General features: G+C 40.0%; 1 long non-coding RNA gene across 2 annotated transcripts in view; it reads right to left on the reverse strand.

Annotated features, from left to right (window-relative positions):
• Positions 1 to 266: 266 nt before the first annotated feature.
• Positions 267 to 25,383, reverse strand: part of LOC102546921 (uncharacterized) — a 41,033-nt gene continuing 15,916 nt past the window's right edge. The window contains exons 4-6 of one of the 2 annotated variants that reach the window (XR_015639717.1): positions 7,073 to 7,336; positions 6,696 to 6,780; positions 267 to 2,109 (exon numbers count right to left, since the gene is read on the reverse strand). This is a non-coding gene — a long non-coding RNA (uncharacterized LOC102546921). Of the gene's footprint in view, positions 2,110 to 6,695; positions 6,781 to 7,072; positions 7,337 to 13,950; positions 14,703 to 25,383 lie in introns of those variants that run through there. The other variant, XR_015639716.1, reaches the window with a different exon arrangement.

Consider the following 25,383-nt stretch of genomic DNA (forward strand, 5'->3'; position numbering starts at 1 on the left):
TATACTAAATTTTTAATCATTTGTTATTTAATTGAATTCCAGGAAAGTTTGATAAAGCTGGCATTTTTCTACACAGCTGATAACAGTGGAGCTGAGCTGCAAAGAGTTAAGTACCTTTTTAATTTAAATTTAATAATGAATGAAGGGGCCAGCATTTAGCCTAGTTTGAATGACACTGAAGTACATCATTAACCAAATCATTTGAGCTTATATTAGTCTTTGTTGTTGTTATTGTTGCTGCTGCTATAATTAAATAACAGACAAAATTTATTAAAACAAAAAAGAGAGAATTTTATTTAACTTGTACTTTTGGAGACTGAATGTCAAACAATACAAAGTTAGCTCTTGTGAGGGTCCCGTGGCCATTGGCAAATTGTGAGATAGAGGTAAAAAGACTCATATCTTAAAGAGAAAACCCAAGTGTTATGTTTGCTAGAACCAGAATGTTACAGCAGCCCTCTTGAGAACCATGAAGGATTTCCTGAAAAATCCTTGCATCCCTTCCAAAGTCAATGCTCCCAGTTGACACAAGGATATTAGATCCCATCTCTCTCTTTTTTTTAATATTTTTATTTCTTGTCTTTGCACCTGTGGTGTATATCCTTAGCTCTTTCTTTATGACCTTAGGTTAATGGTTTTTTTTTTATTAACTTGAGTATTTCTTATATACATTTCGAGTGTTATTCCCTTTCCCGGTATCCGGGCAAACATCCCCCTCCCCCCTCCCCTTCCTTATGGGTGTTCCCCTCCCAACCCTCCCCCCATTGCCGCCCTCCCCCCACCAGTCTAGTTCACTGGGGGTTCAGTCTTAGCAGGACCCAGGGCTTCCCTTCCACTGGTGCTCTTACTAGGATATTCATTGCTACCTAAGAGGTCAGAATCCAGGGTCAGTCCATGTATAGTCTTTGGGTAGTGGCTTAGTCCCTGGAAGCTCTGGTTGCTTGGCATTGTTGTACTTTTGGGGTCTCGAGCCCCTTCAAGCTCTTCCAGTTCTTTCTCTGATTCCTTCAACGGGGGACCTATTCTCAGTTCAGTGGTTTGCTGCTGGCATTCGCCTCTGTATTTGCTGTATTCTGGCTGTGTCTCTCAGGAGCGATCTACATCTGGCTCCTGTCAGTCTGCACTTCTTTGCTTCATCCATCTTGTCTAATTGGGTGGCTGTATATGTATGGGCCACATGTGGGGCAGACTCTGAATGGGTGTTCCATCAGTCTCTGTTTTAATCTTTGCCTCTCTCTTCCCTGCCAAGGGTATTCTTGTTCCCCTTTTAAAGAAGGAGTGAAGCATTCACATTTTGATCATCCGTCTTGAGTTTCATTTGTTCTAGGCATCTAGGGTAATTCAAGCATTTGGGCTAATAGCCACTTATCAATGAGTGCATACCATGTATGTCTTTCTGTGATTGGGTTAGCTCACTCAGGATGATGTTTTCCAGTTCCAACCATTTGCCTACGAATTTCATAAAGTCGTTGTTTTTGATAGCTGAGTAATATTCCATTGTGTAGATGTACCACATTTTCTGTATCCATTCCTCTGTTGAAGGGCATCTGGGTTCTTTCCAGCTTCTGGCTATTATAAATAAGGCTGCAATGAACATAGTGGAGCACGTGTCTTTTTTATATGTTGGGGCATCTTTTGGGTATATGCCCAAGAGAGGTATAGCTGGATCCTCAGGCAGTTCAATGTCCAATTTTCTGAGTAGATCCCATCTCTTAAAAGTTCAACATCCCATCTCAATGCCAGCACCCTAGGGACCATGCTTTCAGCACATCATTGATAAGAGAACAGATACAATCCAAGTCATATAGAACATGAAGGACCTTGTGTGGATTTCTCCAGCTGTCTCCTGGTTTTTAGAAGATTTGACAATTGCAGAGGAACTGTAAAGAGACTGAAGTCTTGTTACAATGTACACAGAAGACTCTTGTTCATGAATGGACATTTCCAGTGTTACTGCAGTACCCACATTAGTAATTTGTAATTTATAATGTATTTTTAATTCATCAGATCTCAAAAGTATCCAGGTAGGTCAGTGTTAAAAAGTATTCTCCAATCTTCTTTGAACTTGAAAGACAGGTTAGGATAGAATTTTGAAGAATTGGTACTCTTCTGAGAAAAAAAATGGGGACAAGGAAGAGAAATGAGGAGGGAAAAATCCATGAATGCACTATGGTATAATAGGTAATAGACATTAGTTTGTCATTCAATTGCAAACTAGGTGTCTCAGACACTGTTCTATTTTTGTGATGAGATACCATGACTTGGCAACTCTTGAAAGAAAAAAAAGCATTTCATTGTGTGCTTGCTTGTAATTTCAGGAGTTAGTCCATTATCACCATGGTGGGTAACATGGTGGCATGGAGGAAAACACAGTGCTAGAAAAGTAGCTGAGAGTTCTACATCCTGATCTTTATTTGGGGCAAGGAGGAGGGCAGGGGGTCTTGCATTGTTTTGTAAGGTTGAAACCTCAGTGGTTATGTCCCTAATACACTTCCTCCAATAAGAGCACACCTCCTAATTCTCTAATCCTTTCAAATAGTGTCATTCCATGGTCACTAAGCATTCAAATATATGAGCCTATAGGGGAAAGGCCTTCTTATTCAAACCACCCCATTCCACTCCCTGGCATCTATAGACTTGTAGCCATATGATAATGCAAAAATGCATTCAGTCCAATTTCAAAAGTCCTCATAGTCTATCATAGCTCTTGCACTGTTTTAAAGTCCAGAATGTCTCTTCTGTTCCTGGAAATCTCTTAACTATAGCCCCATGAAAATAAAAAAAGACAAATCACATACGTCCAACATACAATGACAAAAATATAGTTATTCTAAAAGGAAGGAAATGGAGCATTGTAAGAAAATCCCAGACCAAACCAAGTCTGAAACCCAGAAGAGCAAACTCCAAATTCTCCGTCTCCCTATCTGATGTCAAGGGGCTCCTCATAGTTCCAACCCCTTTAAACTTTGTTGCTGCAACCCACTTCTCTCGTAAACTGGTTCCACAGCCAGTCTGTAACTTTCTCTGGCAGATATCCCACAGCTCCAGCATCTCCAACATCTTGGAGTCTCCAATACAAATCAAGCTTCACTTTCATAGCTTCATGCAATACTGGGCTCCCATGCAGGTGTAAGAGTAACTTTTATTCAACTGATACAACTCTTACCTCAGAAGTTTACTGCCTATGTCTGCTAACCAAGAACTAGTCCTGGAAGTTTCTATCCTCCACACAATTTAATCCAGGCGTAGAATGTTTTCAGCTTCTGAGACATGCTGCTGAATAAGCTCAACCCTTCACAGTTCTTTCTGATCTGTGGTTGCTGATTCTACCCAGCTCTTCTGGCTCTGACTCCTCTCCAAGCTGACTGATTCAATCTGGCTTCTCTCAGCTTCTGAATTGCTCTGCTTGGCCTCATACTAATTCATGCAATCTGTTTTAATCTTTTGGCCCCTCTCATTCTCTGGATCATTCTGTTTTCATCTGTGTCTATATTGTTCTCTCTCTGCAACTGGTCACTGAGCCATACCACGCAAGAAACAGGTTTTTTTCCAGTAAATTACACAATCACATGATTTACAGTGTGATCAAATATCCTGCAACATATAGGGACTCCCTGCCACATGCCTGGCCTCAGTGACTTTCCTTAGGCAAAGAAGGAGATTCCATAACCCCTTTCTTGTATCATTCACTCTAAAACCAGAACCACAGGTCAGAAACTGTCAAGTTCTGATGCTTGATATGGATCATGTCAGGGAGCATGGCAGCATGAATGGCCCTGAAGCAGTAGCTGAGAGTTACGTCCTAATCCATGGTAGAAAGAAAGAAGATCTGAGACTGCTTGGGCTTTTGAAACTTAAAAATCAACTCCCAGTAATATACTTTCTCCAAACATGCTACACCTACTCCAACAAGGTCACACTTTTTAATCCTTCTAATCCTTTCAAATACTGCCACTACCTAATAACTAAGCATTCAAATATATGGGCTTATGGTACCAATGTACTCCTTTTTAACAGTTTAAAGTTTTTTCTATGTTTCATTTAAAATAATAAATATTTAAAGAGTTAGACATGTTACTTAGACTCAAATATCAGATAATACATGTAAAAACAACACATAATTGCCTCTGAAATGTATATCACTTTTGCATGTCAGTTAAGAGTAAATAATAAATAGCATATCAGAAAAAAGAGCAGCAGCATTTTCTTTCCCAGTTTCTTTCAAAAGAATACATGAGCTGTATTACCACACTCATTTCCTCAGAAAATAATGCCAACTTCATTTCTTTTAAGGATATAATATATATTTGAATTAATATTTGACTTTGTCCTTTCACCTCCACCTAAAAAGCAAAAGCCTCATTGTTTCTTTAATTTACTTTTGAAAGTGAGTTATGTTTTCTGAATTTTCATGGCATTCTTATTTAAGCAGTTAAGAGAGTTCTTGTTTCAATTCCAAGCTCCAAGTTATACAGTTTGCAAGGACCACTAATTCTTCTACTGATAATCTGTGTTTTTTATTAATGCATGCCACTGTGGGCAAGGTCCTTCATTCTCCATGAGTATTCCTCCTAAATTTTCTCCCAATTTTCACTTCCACTAACTACTACAAAAGTGTTTATAAGAACAAAATCCAGAGTGGAGGTTAATTACAAGGCAAATGGCTCCCTCAGTGCAGTCTGAACACCCTAAAGATCTTTATGGTTGGGCATGCAAGTCTAGGCCCTGGGGCTTTTTGCAGAAGCTTGTTCATCTGCATAGATCAAAACCCACAGAATTAGATTTGTTTCAAGGTTACTAAGTTCAATGATAAGTTTCCATGTGAACATTCACATTTTTTTCTACTATGTATTTCATTTCATCTTTTTCCTCAAATTTGTCAGAGTCATATTTCTGCGTCCTGCCTGGAGCTAAGACAATTCACAGAAGAATTATGTGAAAGCCAAACTCTCAAAGCAATTCCAAAAATGAGTACTGTAGAAAATCCCATGCTATTAATTTTTTCATTAAATCATTAAGATCTACTACTATAGGATAAGATTCTGGAGTGTTTCAAATAATAAAAATAACACTGTTTGAAAAGAGAGGTGTATTAGAATCTAATGTAGACCCAAAGTCCTGTAGCATGTTTCAGGTTAAGTATCCCTCCCTCATCCAGAGGGTTTGATAGCTAAAGAGATTTTTAATTTATAACTTCATTGAATTTTAGAATCTCCTCACCTACATGAACTGACTCAGGGATGAGACACAAACCCAAATACAGAATCCATTAGTGCCTGACCTTAAACGGTCCCATGAAGTCATTTCTGGAATTGTCTCCTTGCTGTATCTCTGTCATGTCTGTGTTCAATAGGTATACATTTTAGGGTTAAAAGATTATTTACTGGATAGTGCCATATAGTGTGTTTTGATCACATTTACCTCCCCCTCCTCCAACTCTTGTGGGATCTAACCTCACTTCCCTGTCACAACCCAACCCCACCTTGTATCCTCCTTTTTGTTTTCACCCATCAAGTCCAATTTCTGATGAGCGCAAACACATGGATGTATGGATTTCCATTGGAAAGTGGTTGACCCACCCAACACTGGTTGACCCAACTCTTTCAAAGCATCAATTGCTGGTAGGTCCTCTATGAGGAGTAGAGTTGTTGCTCATCTACCCTACATGATTGGATTTGATATCCTGTTCAGATAAAGGACAATGAGTATAATAATTGAAATTTAAACCAAAATCCATGGAACTCAGGAGACAGAATGAGATATAGATATAGACATAGATATAGATATACATATACATATACATATACATCATATACATATACATATACATATACATATAGAGATAGAGATGATATAGATGATATAGATATAGATATAGATACAGATACAGATACAGATACAGATACAGATACAGATACAGATATAGATATAGATACAGATACAGATACAGATACAGATACAGATACAGATATAGATATAGATATAGATATAGATACACACACACACGTGTGTGTATAAGAACTGAGCAGAAAATCTTTCTTTCATTCATTACCCAAGCTTCTGCTAAAGACTTCACTATCAATACTGTCAGTCTTTTTATTCATTTAGACTCAGGGGCAATTCTCATTGCGTTTTCTATCACAAGCAATGTGTGACTGCATACAAGAATATAGTTACATGTCTTAAACCTAAGAGCTTTGAGGTGAAATCTAGCACATTTTCATATGGAAATCTTATGTTCACAGAGACTAGTTCATGTCCATGCAGCTGGCACAGATGTGGCTGAAATCAGAAGCTGACTTTCTCACTAGGGGTCCTTAGATTATATGCATTAATCACTTTAATAGGAGTATCCCAGGGTGTCGGACTGGGAGGACATAAAATATGTCACAGGAAAACACCTCACGGGCTAGTTTTCTCTATTCTCAAGTATTTCAATGTAGGTATAGTCCCAAGATAGATGAGGTAGCTTCCTGTATATATACATATTCATATGGAAAACTATTTTTAATGCTGCAACCTAGTACTATTTCATAGAGAGATAATTTCCCAAATGATTGGAAAAGTCCAGCTGCTGATTATAATGTCAGTCAATGGGATTCTTCATGACCATGATTTATTCCAGCTCTTTGCTGGTCTCATCTAAGACCTAGACACCGGGCTTCACAGCATACACCTGGGGACAAAGAACTTACCTGTATCTTGCATTCAATGTTCTGCTTCTCCTTTCTTTTACATACATCATAGTATAGTATCCTTTGAGTTCGCATTTCAATTGGCCTGCATTAAAAAATGGTGTAGGCACGATTTAAGTAACTGTCTTAAAGAGGAAAAGAAATAAATGAAGGTAATGAAAATTACAACTGCACACTAAGACAAATGAGTCACTCAGGAAAAAACTGCCATTTTATAGCAGCATAGCAGGTGTCCATGATTATCTTGGCACTTACCCAACATCAAAATAAGCCCCTCCAAAGGCTAAAAGATAATATCACTGCTAAAACCTCAACAGCGACAATAATAATTATGATGATTTATTGAACATCTCCATTCTGCTTTAATCATCTATTACCTCATAACAAATTATCCAAAGATTCTGCAGTCTTAACACCTATTTCTTCACAGTTTCTGAAGAACAGAAATTCAGAAGCAGCTTGTTCATGCGTGGGGTCTTTGGAGGTCATAGTCAAAATGTCATCCTGTCATCCCAGTCACCTTTAGAGTTGATTGAAGCTAAAGGCTCCACTTCAAGATAATGCATCAACATTGCTATTGGCTAGAGGTGACAGTTCTCACCATGGTCCTCTCCCCAATTATTGGATATACTACAGCTTCCCTGCCAAGTGATACAAAAGAGGAAGACAGAAGATTAATTGACATTTATGGTGTAGATTCAAGAGTTATAGTCATCAACTCTACTAACTCTGAGAGAAGATAGGAATAAGAGGGTGCCCATTGGAGTGACCATGCAACCGCCTACCATATCTACTTAACATGTCCCAGAACTGTGTCTTTTCAACTCATTTTAGCCCCTCAGGATAAGACTGCTTCATTAGTGACTATTTATGAGCATATGGTACCCATAAATAGATAATAACCATCCATAAATGTGGGAATTAATTCTTAGATCTTGAAAGTGAGCTGAAATGGAAGCTTCTCGATGATAACTGAGCAAGACACTGATCTAGAGAACTTTGCTGAAGAAGGGAAGGAAGATGGTAAGAGCCAGGGGGTGTGGAAGACTCCAAGGAAACAGTGCCTTCCAGACATAAAAAGTACTGATACACAAATGAACTCAACAGAGACTCTGGCAGCATGCACACAGGGCCTGCGTAAGCCTAAGCCAGATGGGGATGCTGAGAAGAGGAAGTTGACATGTTCTCCCATCCCTAACCAAGAAACTCTCCAATCAGCATCCATTTTCAAAGGAAAAGTTAGTTTTCTCCAGTGGAGTCTAACTGGGTATCTAAGCCACTTAAGAGCAGGCCCTACACCCAAAAGTGGGTGGCTAACTCAAAACAAATTCAGCAGTACTTTTGGAGACATATCTTGATTGTTTCTTGATGCTTTGTCAGAGCAGTTTTGCATTATTGAAGTTTTCCTTCTATAATATAGTTTATAATTTTGTGGTTTTGGGGATTTCTGTATGTGCATATGTCTCTTAGTGTGTTATGTGCTTGTCATGCTTTTTCTTTGGTTTTGGTTTTGTTGCTGTCTTCTTGTTTTGATTTTCTCTGTTGGTTTGTTTTGTTTATATTCTGATTTTATTATTATTATTATTACTATTAGCCTGTTTCCCTGTTTGTTTTCAAGAGAAAGAACAAAAGGAAAGAAGGAAGGAAGGAAGGAAGGAAGGAAGGAAGGAAGGAAGGAAGGAAGGAAGGAAGGAAAGGAGGGAGGGAGAAAGGAAGAGAGAAGGCTTAGAATTGGATGGGTGAAGAGATGGAAAGAATCTAGGAGGAGATAGGAGAGAGGAAACTAAGCTCATAACATACTGTACTTAAAAATTTGTTTTTAATGAAAAGAAAAGAAAATTATCCCAAAGTTGACACATAATGTATGTTGAAAAAAGTATTCTCATTTGAGTATTTTGCATGTGTGTGTGCATGCCTGCTTGCATGTATGTATGTATGTATGTATGTATGTATGTATGTATGTATGTATGTGAGAGAAAGGAAGAGAGAGAGAGAGAGAGAGAGAGAGAGAGAGAGAGAGAGAGAGCTCCAAGTACCCGTGGAGGCCAGAGGGCCAGAGGGCCAAAGGAGTATGTCAAATCCCCTGGAGCTGTAATTTCAGGCAGTTGCAGGCCTCTCAAGTAGATTCAAGCAACCAAACTTGGGTCCTCTGAAAGAGCAGCAAGTGCTCTTAACCACTGAGTTATCATTTCAAGCTCCCATCTTTACACTTTGCTGAGGGCTTTCAGTCATGACGGATATAAATCTAGAAAGACAGGTATCACTCTCGAGAAGCAAATTTCTGGTGTGTGGTGCTGCAGAGTAAGCATGGGGTCTGCGCTTGCATGAGTGTTGAGTAGAGAAGAGAGGCAAGGCAAGGGCAGATGAAGGGAGCTTCATCATGGCTATAAAGGAGGACAGAGCATTCATTAGTGAAATGGCCCCCTGGCTCGCCCATTTTCTTGCAACAGTGACTTTATTAATTACCTGGAATCCAGATCACTTGGCTCCAACTACTATCTGCTTTTCCAGGAAGAGCTACTTTCCAGAAAATATCCCTTGGGATGATGGACTTATGTGTTCTGGAACCCACAAAAGGATTCTCCATTGTACGCTAATACATCGAAAACATTCACAATTCTCTGTCTTAGCATGGTCCACATTTGATTGCACACATCTAAGGAAAAGATCTTGCTGATGGCAGGCTTGTGAAATGGCTCAGTGTGTAAAGGTACCTGACCCCAAGATTACCTCCTGAATTCGACCCCTAGAATTCACACAGTGGAAGGAGAGAACCCACTCCCACAAGTTGTCTTCTGAACTATATAGATGCATTATGTCACATGTGCACACGTACAAAAATATAATAAATAAGTGAACAATCAAAATATAATTTTAAATAAATGCTTATATAACTAAAGAGCTCGTTTGTTGTTTGCCAAAGGTCCCTCTGTAAATCTGCCATGAGATTCTAAAGTAAAGAGAGCTAGCTCTAGACAGGAGCTCATGCCCAGGCACTCCAAACTGATGTTTCTGACTTCATAGACAACAGTACTTCTACTCCCAAACCAGAGAATGATGCCCACATCAGAGATTGTGGAGGAAAAAAATGCTCTATTCAAAGACCAAGTAGGCAATCTCCCAGGAGCAATTCTCTCTTATCTGAGCCTATTAAAGAAAATTTACTTTTGAAAAGTAGTTACAATTTCCAAAATCCAGTGTGGCTTTGCAACCTAATCTCTGTCACTTTATAAATAATAGCCAAGCAAGTATGATACAGATGCAAATTAAATGGCAGGAAGGACTAGTGGCTAGAGGGGAAGAGATCCTGAAAGAATTGGTTTATCTCCTAGGTGATGGAGATAATGGACTAGCAGGCATGCTAGTTTGTTCTCTCTTGTGCCGTGGGGAGAGATATGGTGAGCAGCCAGGACACAGCTGTGAACTGCATCCTGCGGCCCATCTATGTGTGTAACCATGGTTGCTCTCCAGATTCCTTGCAGTAGCATTTGCTGACTCTGGGATCGATGACTAGTTCTGTTCCTATTCCCTAGGATGCTGCCAAAGGATGTGTCATCAACTTTCAACTGCTGCCAAGCCTTTCTACGTGACTATCATGTTCTCTAAAAACAACGTTCAAGTTCAAGATCCACAAAAGTAGGGCTATAGTGACGATCTGGATTTTCACAGCGACTCCTCACTGAACATCTTCAATCATGTCAAGGAAGCAGCTGCAGTGTTGCTGGCAGGAACTACAGAATTTGCTACACCATATCGCAAGACACAGCACCAAGACTCATACCATATATACATATCTTGATGGAGAAGGAACATCAGCGCTCTGGGCATGTCTAAATCATAGTAGCAGCAGAACTACTATGATATCGACAATGTTGAACAGGCAATGCTTCATAGGAAAAATTTGTACATAGTACTCTCATCCCGTCCACAAAAATTCACCCAAGAGCCAGTAATAGTTCATTCACGATGTATCTTAGAAAGAAAATGTATTAACATAAATTTATGTCAACAACTGGGGTGAAAGGGTTTAGTAGTGCTGACTGCCTATGAGACATCTGTGACGCGAATATGTGCATTCACCTGAACTCTAGGCTATGCTCTGTAACTTCAAGTTGCCCAGGGTAGTGATGGTGAAGTACGAACTTCCTTCCCCTTCACTCTTTTATCCACGTAGAAGCAGCTTCAGTAGGATCTTTCATATTAACATTCTTCTGTTTCCGCAAGTCCTGAAATATATTTTCTTGTATGCCCTCATGGGTTAGCTGGATGTATGACACTAATTCAGTTGTTTTTTTTTTCCTTTCTTTATCCTTTTGTATCTAGTGTTATGGGCAAGAATTCTAATGTTCTTCAATGGGACTTAACAAAAGACTGGGAAATTTAATTACACAAAGAATTGAAACAAAAGTGTTAATGGGAAGATTTGTATTGCTTTATATTTGTGATGGTTTTTTTTTTAATGTCTGTGTTAATAAAAAGACAGCTGTTGCTGCACTGGATCTGCATCGATCTCACACCTCCTGCAGCCTGTGGAAAATTCCACTGGGCGTTCATGAGATAATGACAGCAAAGAGGCAAAGACTATGCTATCACCACAGAAAATGTTTTACACTCTCCACACTCCCTGAAATAGTCTTGAGGAGCCCCAGAGATCCCTAGATCATTCTTTGAGCACTGTCAAAAAAAGCTTCTGAAACCAGGGAGAAGCAATGTTATTTTAAGAACAATGTTGAACAGGAAAAGGTAATAGCCCTTATGTAACCACCGTTTTACAGCACAAATCCCAGCTCTACCCGTTCCAACAAGCTAGGCTTAGCTGCCTATCCCAAATTGCCAATTAAGAGATGGTTATTGGAAGCTATGGAGATGGCTCTCTAGATAAGAAGCATTCGGTGCACAGGCATAAGGAAATGAGTTCAAATCCCTAGCACCTACATAAACAGTAAGTCATGCCCCTGTGGCTATCATCCCAGTACTGTGAGGAGTAGAGATAGGAGATGGTTGAAGCATGCCGGTTGCCAGTCTAGCTGCAAGTTCAGTAAAACACTGTGGCTGAAGAGAATAGGTGATAGATCAGGACATATTATGTTCTCCTATTGCCCCTGTGTATGCTTATAGGAACATGCATCCTCCTATACACATGAACACACACACACACACACACACACACACACACACTGAAAGAAAAATTGTGGTGAAAGAGATAGGAGATTAGTATAACTAAGCAGTCATGGTCAAGATGTGGTCCCACCAATTATTGGCTGAGCTCTGGCTCTGCAGGATGCAGTAAGAAGTTGTCAGAGAAGTCACCGCCCGAAAGGGCAAATCTACTTCCTCCAAGATGAGGTCTGTGTTGCATCACAGATACCTGTCTTCAACAGGACTGGGTAGGGATCCTGTACTACAAGGCTTGATTGTTCCTGGAATCAAATCAAAGGTGACTTCAGATTTTAGACAATGAGGTCCTTTTGCCTTTATCCTTAAAGGGGTGTGATATGAGTTAGGTAGACACTAGTAAGTGGTCCGATGATACATACTAATTCAGTGACTATTTTGCCTTTGCTGAGTTAACCAAGAGTGCAATCCAAAGTGAAGGAGACACACACACAAACCGAAGCCAAAGATGCTAGAGTTTTGTTTTGTTTTGTTTTTCAGCTTTTAGCAACCTTGTGGGCCCATGGGAGGTGTCAATGCCATTTTCTGAGTGCCTACTACACGTATATGTGTGAAGCAATCCCTAAGCTTGTGAAAGAAAATCCTCAAGTCACAGTTAGGCGTTACTTATTAAACGTGTTTCAAAGCTTACGCAAAAGTTTGAACATTGAGTTTATAGACAGTGCTGTGGGAAAACCCTCCAGCGCTTCAGCATTCAGAATGTGACTTCTCAACAGTGTCCTCAGGGCTGGAAGGATGGGGAGAGTGTACACTGCTCTTGCAGAGGACCTGAGTTTAGTTCCTACTACTCATTTGAAGTAGCTCACAGTTACTATAACTCTAACTACAGCTACAGAGGAATCTGATCACCTCATCAGGTCACTTCAGGCACCTACATGCATGTGTACATAGCCACATGTAGGCCCACATACACAAATGCATATAATTAAAAATAAAATAAACATCTAAACAACATTTTCATCCATGGGAAACCAGGAGTATGCAATAAATAGCAGAGTTCCAGTCTGCAGCAGAAGTGAGCAAGATGAGTCTTGACAAATGTGAGAATGAAAATGTTGAAAAGTATTACTTCGTTCCTAAAGGGATCAAGAGTATAATGAGGTTACCACATATGGTACAATTCCAACATCAATAAGAGTAATAACTCCAATGAATTAAAAGTTTTTAAATTATTTAAATATTATATATTATATATTATGATAGCAATAATAACAAAAATTGATCAGCTATGAGAGATTTGAAACATAGTCAATAAATGGAAGTTAAAACAGCTATCCCTGGCTTTTTATAAGATCTATACTAACTTGTCACCAAACAGAAAAGAAAGACAATTTTCTATTTATAAAAGAACTTCAGATAGTAAGTTCAAGAATAAGCAAATTCTACCACTGTCTAAGTCCAAGGAATTAGCCATTCTAATTGTCAATGACAGTTGATGTGACCAATGGAGGAATAAACATATCTCTTGTACAATCTGACATACAAACCCACTCACTTATGAAGTGCCTCTGGAGGGGAAAAATACTTAATCAAACTGAATATTAAATTTGAGTACCTACTTGTGCAGTTGGCAAGAAATATTTATTTCACAGAGTCAGAAAGTTTCAAAGCTCATGTGCCCCCTACACCAGACTTCCTTACCATGAATACTCCTAACCAGGCAGACTTCTGATTTCAGGGGTTGTCCATTAACACACCTGCAATGGAATTTGACCCAATTATTTGTCTTCCCTTTAACCAGAACAATCCCTTTGACAAAGAGAACTACAAGAATGCTGCTTAACCACTCACTTCCTTATATGTGTTCAGATAAGAGGACATATGAAAATGTCACAAAGGAGTGGTGATATACTGAAAGATCACAAATATAAATCAGGCAAATGACTAAAAAGTGTGTGTCAGAAATTTTGTGTAAGAGCTTCCTAAATTTTGGATTTGATAGCAAAACAATTAATGGAAAACCATTAAATGTTCAATAATGCTACGGAGAAGAAAAAATCCTTGTAATAACTGTATTCTCTGGTGTATACAAACACAGTGATATGGTCCGTCTGTATAAGAAGCAACGAATGACAGATTACTTCAAAATTATTTAATAAAAGATGGTGACTTCCATTTTTAGTGAATCATACTCTCTGTATATGCCTCTCCCCAGACCCTTTCTCTCTCCTTCACCTCCTCCCTTGTCTGTTTCTTCCTTCTTTGCATCTAAGAGCCCATCCTACCTTTACAGAGGAGCAGTCTTCCATTCTCAGTACCTATACTGGATGGCTCACATCTGACTGTAAATCTAACTTTGTAGGATCCAGTGCCCTTTCCTAGTTTCCATGGGAACCTGGACATACGTGACATACATTCACAAAGACACATACACACATAAATGAAAATAAATGTATTACTTTCTAAAAAAAACATAACTCATAGAAATTTATCTAGGGAATTTTGCTTCCAGGTCCCTCTCAAGGTTATAGATAAGCTGTTTGTCAAGGTTGTAGCCATCTCTACATACGTCCTGATCAATCTATTTCAAAGCCCACTCATGCACTTGGCTGATAGGTCATCATTCCTCCTTGAAAATTGTTTAAAGACTTTAATTTCTTTTCTGTGTAGACTTCTCTATAAGGCTACTCACAATATAAAATGGGGAAACACACACACACACACACACACACACACACACACACACACACACACACACACGAGGAAAAAGAAACAGCAGCATCTGAGCCAAATGGAACTTCTTTTTCGCACTGAACGGTATTATTGTCCAATAGCAGATCTGTAAGTGCAGTAAAATGGGGCTGGAGCTTTTCTCAGTCTAATTGAGGAGTCCTAAGGAGAAAGAAAATCTGTTAATATAATATAAAGATGGATGATGAGGATGAAAAATATAAAAATGGATCAAAATGAGTTATGTGATCATTCACCTCTCAGACCCAAAAATATAAAGAAAAGTGGGCACAGAGAAAAAAAGACACAACCAAAAAAATAAAAGGATTAGACTATGGCAGTAGGTGAGGGAAGAAGGAGAGGAAAAAAGTAAAACAAATTAATTAGAAACTGTGGTACTTTGGCGTGGGACGATAACCCTGCATGTCTTGACATGATGTGCTGACTTTTGTTCAAGCTTATGATGGTTTTGGTTTTGTTTTGTTTTGTTTTGTTTTGTTTTGTTTTGTTTTGTTTTGTTTTGTTTTGTTTTACCATATGAAGTACCAAGAGTGACAAGTACCTTAACCTGAAGGTAAGATCCGAAACTGGCAGTGCTTGTTTGTTTCCTGGCTTGAGACTGTAGTGGAGTGGCATGAGACTCTAAAAATGGTATTCTAAATTAGAAACCACGGAAGAACTTTAAATCTCAATCAAGTTCCCAGGCCTGGGAATGCCTTCAGGCTCCCGAAAAATTGAGTGCTTTGGGGGCCTCGGATTTCTGGATCCCTTTCCAAAACATCAAATTCTCTTTGGAAACAGGTCTGGAGGCATCTTGAAGGCTGCTAATTAAGTACAATTTGGGTCACATTCTGAAATGATGTTTCATTGGTGCAACACAAAACCGCTGCTATTAGCCACGTTTATGTCTTATTAACCATACAAAAGCATCAAGGTGACTTGCCGCGGCAGCCAGTGTACTGCTAGCCTCTGTTGCCCATATTAATTACAACACCATCCTTGAAAGGGCAGTATGATAGCTTGGCTGACGTTGAATAGAAACTGGGGCTGTTTTTCTCTTTCTCTCAGTCCATTCTTCATTGAAATCCATTCGGGATGATGCTTGGGTAAATGATGTTCAAGAGTCTCCATTTCTAATGCCCTTAATGAGGCCATTAAAACCCAAAAGGGAGAACCTGTACCTGTTACAGAAAGGAGGCCAGAAGGAATGAATGGCTCATGCCGAGTGAAAAAAATTAAACCCCCAGTGCTTGCTTGGGAAGCCAGGTGTGAGGAAAAGAATCAGCATCCATCTGGACACTTAAATCTTCAAACAGTGTGGAGTGAGACTTCATAGAACTAAAATGAAGAGGAGAGCAACAGACACTAGACTGGGGAAGGAAAGAGTACGACTCTGTACCAGCCTATGAATAATGGAAATAGGACGGCACTGGAATACGGCAGGCCAGTAGCAGATAACTACTAGGGCCTCATTTGTGCATGTGCTCATTGTCGTGATTTTTATTGTTCATAAAGCATTTCCATTTCAGCACATCAGAAAAATCTACTAATTTGTACATTGTCCATCTTTTGATTGCCCTTTTATGCATCTAAAGGGACATTCGAGAGGAGTGTGCACAATGTCAGCAAGGATGATATTGGAGGCTTTTCCTTTTTTTTAAGATATATTTCTTTATTTACTGTATTCCCTTTCCCAGTTTCCTGTCCCTAAGCTCCCATCCCCTCCTCCTCCCCCATATGGGTGTTCCCCCCATCCAGCCCCCCTTACTCCCTCCCCCTGGCATTCCCCTGTACTCGGGGTCCAACCTTGGCAGGACCAAGGGCTTTCCCTTCCACTCATGACCCAACAAGGCTATTCTCTGCTACACATGCAGTTGGAGCCCTGGTCAGTCCATGTATAGTCTTTCAGTAATGGTTTAATCCTTGGAAGCTCTGGTTGGTTGGCATTGTTGTTCTTATGGGGTTGCAAGCTCCTTCAGCTCTTTCAATCCTTCCTCTAATTCCCCCAAGGGGGTCCTGTTCTCAGTACAGTGGTTTGCTGCTAGCAGTGACCTCTGTATTGGACATGCTCTGGATGTGTCTCTCAGGAGAGGTCTATATCTGGTCCTTTTCAGCATGCACTTTTTAGCTTCATCAATCTTATCTAGTTTTGGTGGCTGTATAAATATATGGGCCACATGTGAGTCAGGCTCTGAATGGCCATTCCTTCAGTCTCTGCTCTAAACTTCCATATCCCTTCCTATGGATATTTTTTCCTCTTTTAAGAAGAAGTGGGAGCATCCACATTTTGGTCATCCTTCTTCTTGCTTCCTGTGGTCTGTGGATTACATTTTAGGTAATTCAAGCTTTTGGGCTAATATCCACTTATCAATGACAGCATACCAAAATAGTATGGGTTACCTCAATCAGGATGATATTGGAGGCTTTTCGAAAGAGAGAGAAGGCATGCACAGAGCAGGGACACAGAATAGGCCACATCTATTTAACTTTTGTTTTTCAAATTGAAAGCCAGCTATAACAGAGAGAGAGAGAGAGAGAAAGAGAGAGGAGGAGGAGAAGAAGAAGAAGAAAGAAGAAGAAGAAGAAGAAGAAGAAGAAGAAGAAGAAGAAGAAGAAGAAGAAGAAGAAGAAGAGGAGGAGGAGGAGGAGGAGGAGGAGGAGGAGGAGGAGGAGGAGGAGGAGGGAAGGAGAGGAGGAGGGGGAGGAGAGGAGGAGGGGGAGGAGGAGGGAGAGGATCTTTGTTAAAGATACCATTCTAATTTGTCCCTTCATCCCAAAATGCAGGGCTTCCAAGAGGGCAGAGAAAGAAATGTCATACCTACATTTTGACAAATCCAGACAATGTGTACAGCCTATTATGTTAATTAAATCCAAAGAATTCCAATAACAATAAGTACAGATATTAAAATTGTGCTGGTTAGTTTTTGTCAACTTGAAACAAGCTAGAGTCACCTAGGAAGATGAACCCTCCACTAAGGAGTTGACTTCATCAGATGAGCTTGTGGGAATATCCATGGCACATTTTCCTCATTAATGACTGATGTGGGAAAACACATCTAAAGTGTGTGCAGTCCCTCCATGGTCAGGTGGCTGAGGGTGGAATAAGAAAGCGAGTTGACCAAGCCAGGGGAAGTGAGCAAGTAAGCAGCATTCTTCCATTGTCTCTGCCTGTTTCTGCCTCCAAGTTCCTGAGTCAGCTCCTGCCTTGGCATCTGTCAAAGGTGGGCCCTAACCTGCATGATGTAGTAAACTCATTTCTAACCCGGTTGCATTCAGTCAGTATTTTATGACAGCAACAATAAAACAAACTACGATAGTGTCTTAAGAAAGGTAACATCAGCAGGGCTCGGTAGCACACATCACTAATCCCAGATAGCACTTTGGAGGTGGATTGAGGAGGATTACGAACTCTGTGTTATTCTTGGCTACATACCAAATTCAGTCTTGGTGCGAACATATCTGAGAAGACAAAACAAGAGGGGTCCTAATACAGTGAGATGTAATTTTTTTTTGCATTGTTTAAAAGTATAGCTTTTGTCTTTTCCCTAAAAATTCCAATTTCTTTACCATCTCTGAAAGGTAAGAATAAAAGTCAGCAGACAAATGGAATGCTGAGAATGGAAGCATTCAGTCCAGGAAACTGAACACAATAGGTCAGTGAAGAAGTCTCCATACCCATGGACAGATGGTCAACTTTCCTCACTGCCAGACAAGGTAGACGTCACTAAAGGCTCTTTAGTGAATTCCCTGCCTCAGAGTTTACAGGAAGGAGAGGGTAGCAGATGTTTTAACAGTATGCATTCCCCATGGGTGGTAAGGACAAAATACTCAAGGAGTCAGAATCACACCACCAGAGGTGACTAAGAAATTTATCATGAACAGATGGGTGTTCTAGTGACGGCAAAGGACAGGAAAGCAGACTGTCACAGACTTTAGGAAAAACATTCACCCATCCTTTGATGCTCTAATGCTCTATGTCTTCACATTCTCAAATCAGAGTTATCCAGTCCTTCACAGACTACCACAACCCTGTGAGACAGTCAAGAGCAGAGGGCGATGAACAGGTTTTTGGTCCTTGAACCTAGATTACCTGAATTTTTCACCTTCAACTTAACCGAAAGTAACAGACTCAGCTTGCTATCTTTTGCTGTGGTAAATACCATGATCAAAAATAAGTTGGGGAGGAAAGGGTTTATTTGTCATATGTGTCAAGATCACAGTCCATCACTGAAAGAAACAAGGCAGGAATTCAAACAGGAATGTGGAGGTAGGAACTGTGGAAGAACATTACTTATTGAGGTTGCTTTCATGGCTTGCATAGATAGATAGATAGATAGATAGATAGATAGATAGATAGATAGATAGATAGATAGATAGATAGATATACATACATATACATATAGATTTAGATTTAGATATCTACATATATATGTGTGTGTGTGTGTGTGTGTGTGTGTGTGTGTGTGTGTGTATGTATGTATGTATGTATGTATGTATGTATGTATGTATGTATAAAACACTCAGGACCAATTCTTTGACTAAAGATAATTACCTACAGTTGTCTGGGCCTTCCCAGATCAATCACTAATCAAGATAATTCCCACATAAATTTGCCAATCTAAAAGAGGCAATTCTTCACTTGAGGCTTTCCTAGATGACTTTTGTTTGGCAAGTGACAAAAACCTACCTCATCCCTTTTCTATAGATTAAGAATAGTGATATCCTGGTTGCTGCCTCCGCGGAGAGCTCGTGGGCAGCACCCCGCGAGCAAGCTTGAGCCTCGGGACCACAGGTAAGACCAACTTGTCTGCTGCAAGAAAGCTGCCTGGTGAAATCAGGACACACAGAGGCAGAATTCCTCTAGGACCGGTCACGTCCTGTGTTTACCAGAAGTCCCACACCCTCGGATCCCAGCCCGCAGCAGCTCTCTGCTCCCAGACCCCGTGGGAAAGAGACCTCACCGCCTGGTCAGGTGGGCACTCCTGAGGCTGCAGAGCAGAAGAGACCACCAACACTGCCCACCCCTGCCCACATCCCTGGCCCAAGAGGAAACTGTATAAGGCCTCTGGGCTCCCGTGGGGGAGGGCCCAGGAGCGGCAGGACCCCTGCCTGAGACACCACCAGAACCTGAAGGAAACAGACCAGATAAACAGTTCTCTGCACCCAAATCCCGTGGGAGGGAGAGCTAAACCTTCAGAGAGGCAGACAGGCCTGGGAAACCAGAAGAGACTGCTCTCTCTACATACATCTTCGACGCCAGAGGAAAACACCAAAGGCCATCTGGAACCCTGGTGCACTGAAGCTCCCGGAAGGGGCGGCACAGGTCTTCCTGGTTGCTGCCGCCGCAGAGAGCCCGTGGGCAGCACCCCACGAGCGAACTTGAGCCTCGGGACCACAGGTAAGACCAACTTTTCTGCTGCAAGAAAGCTGCCTGGTGAACTCAAGACACAGGCCCACAGGAACAGCTGAAGACCTGTAGAGAGGAAAAACTGCACGCCCGAAAGCAGAACACTCTGTCCCCATAACTGACTGAAAGAGAGGAAAACAGGTCTACAGCACTCCTGACACACAGGCTTATAGGACAGTCTAGCCACTGTCAGAAATAGCAGAACAAAGTAACACTAGAGATATTCTGATGGCAAGAGGCAAGCACAGGAACCCAAGTAACAGAAACCAAGACTACATGGCATCATCGGAGCCCAATTCTCCCACCAAAACAAACACGGAATATCCAAACACACCAGAAAAGCAAGATCTAGTTTCAAAAATCATATTTGATCATGATGCTGGAGGACTTCAAGAAAGACGTGAAGAACTCCCTTAGGGAAACACAGGAAAATATTAATAAACAAGTAGAAGCCTACAGAGAGGAATCGCAAAAATCCCTGAAAGAATCGCAAAAATCCCTGAAAGAATTCCAGGAAAACACAATCAAACAGTTGAAGGAATTAAAAATGGAAATAGAAGCAATCAAGAAAGAACACATGAAAACAACCCTGGATATAGAAAACCAAAAGAAGAGACAAGGAGCCGTAGATACAAGCTTCACCAACAGAATACAAGAGATGGAAGAGAGAATCTCAGGAGCAGAAAATTCCATAGAAATCATTGACTCAACTGTCAAAGATAATGTAAAGCAGAAAAAGATACTGGTCCAAAACATACAGGAAATCCAGGACTCAATGAGAAGATCAAACCTAAGGATAATATGTATAGAAGAGATTGAAGACTCCCAGTTCAAAGGACCAGTAAATATCTTCAACAAAATCATAGGAGAAAACTTCCCTAACCTAAAAAAAGAGATACCCATAGGCATACAAGAAGCCTACAGAACTCCAAATAGATTGGACCAGAAAAGAAACACCTCCCGTCACATAATAGTCAAAACACCAAATGCACAAAATAAAGAAAGAATATTAAAAGCAGTAAGGGAAAAAGGTCAAGTAACATATAAAGGCAGACCTATCAGAATCACACCAGACTTCTCGCCAGAAACTATGAAGGCCAGAAGATCCTGGACTGATGTCATACACGCCCTAAGAGAACACAAATGCCAGCCCAGGTTACTGTATCCTGCAAAACTCTCAATTAACATAGATGGAGAAACCAAGATATTCCATGACAAAACCAAATTTACACAATATCTTTCTACAAATCCAGCACTACAAAGGATAATAAATGGTAAAGCCCAACATAAGGAGGCAAGCTATACCCTAGAAGAAGCAAGAAACTAATCGTCTTGGCAACAAAACAAAGAGAATGAAAGCACACAAACATAACCTCACATCCAAATATGAATATAACGGGAAGCAATAACCACTATTCCTTAATATCTCTCAACATCAATGGCCTCAACTCCCCAATAAAAAGACATAGATTAACAAACTGGATGCGCAACGAGGACTCTGCATTCTGCTGCCTACAGGAAACACACCTCAGAGACAAAGACAGACATTACCTCAGAGTGAAAGGCTGGAAAACAATTTTCCAAGCAAATGGTCAGAAGAAGCAAGCTGGAGTAGCCATTCTAATATCAAATAAAATCAATTTTCAACTAAAAGCCATCAAAAAAGATAATGAAGGACACTTCATATTCATCAAAGGAAAAATCCACCAAGATGAACTCTCAATCCTAAATATCTATGCCCCAAATACAAGGGCACCTACATATGTAAAAGAAACCTTACTAAAGCTCAAAACACACATTGCACCTCACACAATAATAGTGGGAGATTTCAACACCCCACTCTCATCAATGGACAGATCATGGAAACAGAAATTAAACAGAGATGTAGACAGACTAAGAGAAGTCATGAGCCAAATGGACTTAACAGATATTTATAGAATATTCTATCCTAAAGCAAAAGGATATACCTTCTTCTCATCTACTCATGGTACTTTCTCAAATATTTATTGACCATATAATTGGTCAAAAAACAGGCCTCAACAGGTACAGAAAGATAGAAATAATCCCATGTGTGCTATCGGACCACGGCCTAAAACTGGTCTTCAATAACAATCAAGGAAGAATGCCCACATATACTTGGAAATTGAACAATGCTCTACTCAATGATAACCTGGTCAAGGAAGAAATAAAGAAAGAAATTAAAAACTTTATAGAATTTAATGAAAATGAAGGTACAACATACCCAAACTTATGGGACACAATGAAAGCTGTGCTAAGAGGAAAACTCATAGCGCTGAGTGCCTGCAGAAAGAAACAGGAAAGAGCATATGTCAGCAGCTTGACAGCACACCTAAAAGCTCTACAACAAAAAGAAGCAAATACACCCAGGAGGAGTAGAAGGCAGGAAATAATCAAACTCAGAGCGAAAATCAACCAAGTAGAAACAAAAAAGACCACAGAAAGAATCAACAGAACCAAAAGTTGGTTCTTTGAGAAAATCAACAAGATAGATAAACCCTTAGCCAAACTAACGAGAGGACACAGAGAATGCGTCCAAATTAACAAAATCAGAAATAAAAAGGGAGACATAACAACAGATTCAGAGGAAATTCAAAAAATCATCAGATCTTACTATAAAAACCTATATCCAACAAAACTTGAAAATCTTCAGGAAATGGACAATTTCCTAGACAGATACCAGGTACCGAAGTTAAATCAGGAACAGATAAACCAGTTAAACAACCCCATAACTCCTAAGGAAATAGAAGCAGTCATTAAAGGTCTCCCAACCAAAAAGAGCCCAGGTCCAGACGGGTTTAGTGCAGAATTCTATCAAACCTTCATAGAAGACCTCGTACCAATATTATCCAAACTATTCCACAAAATTGAAACAGATGGATCACTACCGATTACCTTCTACGAAGCCACAATTACTCTTATACCTAAACCACACGAAGACACAACAAAGAAAGAGAACTTCAGACCAATATCCCTTATGGATATCGACGCAAAAATACTCAACAAAATTCTGGCAAACCGAATTCAAGAGCACATCAAAACAATCATCCAGCATGATCAAGTAGGCTTCATCCCAGGCATGCAGGGATGGTTTAATATACGGAAAACCATCAACGTGATCCATTATATAAACAAACTGAAAGAACAGAACCACATGATCATTTCATTAGACGCTGAGAAAGCATTTGACAAAATTCAACACCCCTTCATGATAAAAGTCCTGGAAAGAATAGGAATTCAAGGCCCATACCTGAACATAGTAAGAGCCATATACAGCAAACCAGTTGCTAACATTAAACTAAATGGAGAGAAACTTGAAGCAATCCCACTAAAATCAGGGACTAGACAAGGCTGCCCACTCTCTCCCTACTTATTCAATATACTTCTTGAAGTTCTAGCTAGAGCAATCAGACAACAATAGGAGGTCAAGGGGATACAGATCAGAAAAGAAGAAGTCAAAATATCACTATTTGCAGATGATATGATAGTATATTTAAGTGATCCCAAAAGTTCCACCAGAGAACTATTAAAGCTGATAAACAACTTCAGCAAAGTGGCTGGGTATAAAATTAACTCAAATAAATCAGTTGCCTTCCTCTATACAAAAGAGAAACAAGCCGAGAAAGAAATTAGGGAAACGACACCCTTCATAATAGACCCAAATAATATAAAGTACCTCGGTGTGACTTTAACAAAGCAAGTAAAAGATCTGTACAATAAGAACTTCAAGACACTGAAGAGGGAAATTGAAGAAGACCTCAGAAGATGAAAAGATCTCCATGCTCATGGATTGGCAGGATTAATATAGTAAAAATGGCCATTTTACCAAAAGCAATCTACAGATTCAATGCAATCCCCATCAAAATACCAATCCAATTCTTCAAAGAGTTAGACAGAACAATTTGCAAATTCATCTGGAATAACAAAAAACCCAGGATAGCTAAAGCTATCCTCAACAATAAAAGGACTTCAGGGGGAATCACTATCCCTGAACTCAAGCAGTATTACAGAGCAATAGTGATAAAAACTGCATGGTATTGGTACAGAGACAGACAGATAGACCAATGGAATAGAATTGAAGACCCAGAAATGAACCCACACACCTATGGTCACTTGATTTTTGACAAAGGAGCCAAAACCATCAAATGGAAAAAAGATAGCATTTTCAGCAAATGGTGCTGGTTCAACTGGAGGTCAACATGTAGAAGAATGCAGATCGATCCATGCTTATCACCCTGCACAAAGCTTAAGTCCAAGTGGATCAAGGACCTCCACATCAAACCAGACACACTCAAACTAATAGAAGAAAAACTAGGGAAGCATCTGGAACACATGGGCACTGGAAAAAATTTCCTAAACAAAACACCAATGGCTTATGCTCTAAGATCAAGAATCGACAAATGGGATCTCATAAAACTGCAAAGCTTCTGTAAGGCAAAGGACACTGTGGTTAGGACAAAACGGCAACCAACAGATTGGGAAAATATCTTTACCAATCCTACAACAGATAGAGGCCTTATATCCAAAATATACAAAGAACTCAAGAAGTTAGACCGCAGGGAAACAAATAACCCTATTAAAAAATGGGGTTCAGAGCTAAACAAAGAATTCACAGCTGAGGAATGCCGAATGGCTGAGAAACACCTAAAGAAATGTTCAACATCTTTAGTCATAAGGGAAATGCAAATCAAAACAACCCTGAGATTTCACCTCACACCAGTGAGAATGGCTAAGATCAAAAACTCAGGGGACAACAGATGCTGGCAAGGATGTGGAGAAAGAGGAACACTCCTCCATTGTTGGTGGGATTGCAAACTGGTACAACCATTCTGGAAATCAGTCTGGAGGATCCTCAGAAAATTGGACATTGAACTGCCTGAGGATCCAGCTATACCTCTCTTGGGCATATACCCAAAAGATGCCCCAACATATAAAAAAGACACGTGCTCCACTATGTTCATCGCAGCCTTATTTATAATAGCCAGAAGCTGGAAAGAACCCAGATGCCCTTCAACAGAGGAATGGATACAGAAAATGTGGTACATCTACACAATGGAATATTACTCAGCTATCAAAAACAACTTCATGAAATTCGTAGGCAAATGGTTGGAACTGGAAAACATCATCCTGAGTGAGCTAACCCAATCACAGAAAGACATACATGGTATGCACTCATTGATAAGTGGCTATTAGCCCAAATGCTTGAATTACCCTAGATGCCTAGAACAAATGAAACTCAAGACGGATGATCAAAATGTGAATGCTTCACTCCTTCTTTAAAAGGGGAACATGAATACCCTTGGCAGGGAAGAGAGAGGCAAAGATTAAAATAGAGACTGAAGGAACACCCATTCAGAGCCTGCCCCACATGGGGCCCATACATATACAGCCACCCAATTAGACAAGATGGATGAAGCA

This window comes from Rattus norvegicus, chromosome 16 (genome assembly GCF_021556685.1).
Source record: "Rattus norvegicus strain SHRSP/BbbUtx chromosome 16, alternate assembly SHRSP_T2T, whole genome shotgun sequence".
NCBI classification, from domain to species: Eukaryota; Metazoa; Chordata; class Mammalia; order Rodentia; family Muridae; genus Rattus; species Rattus norvegicus.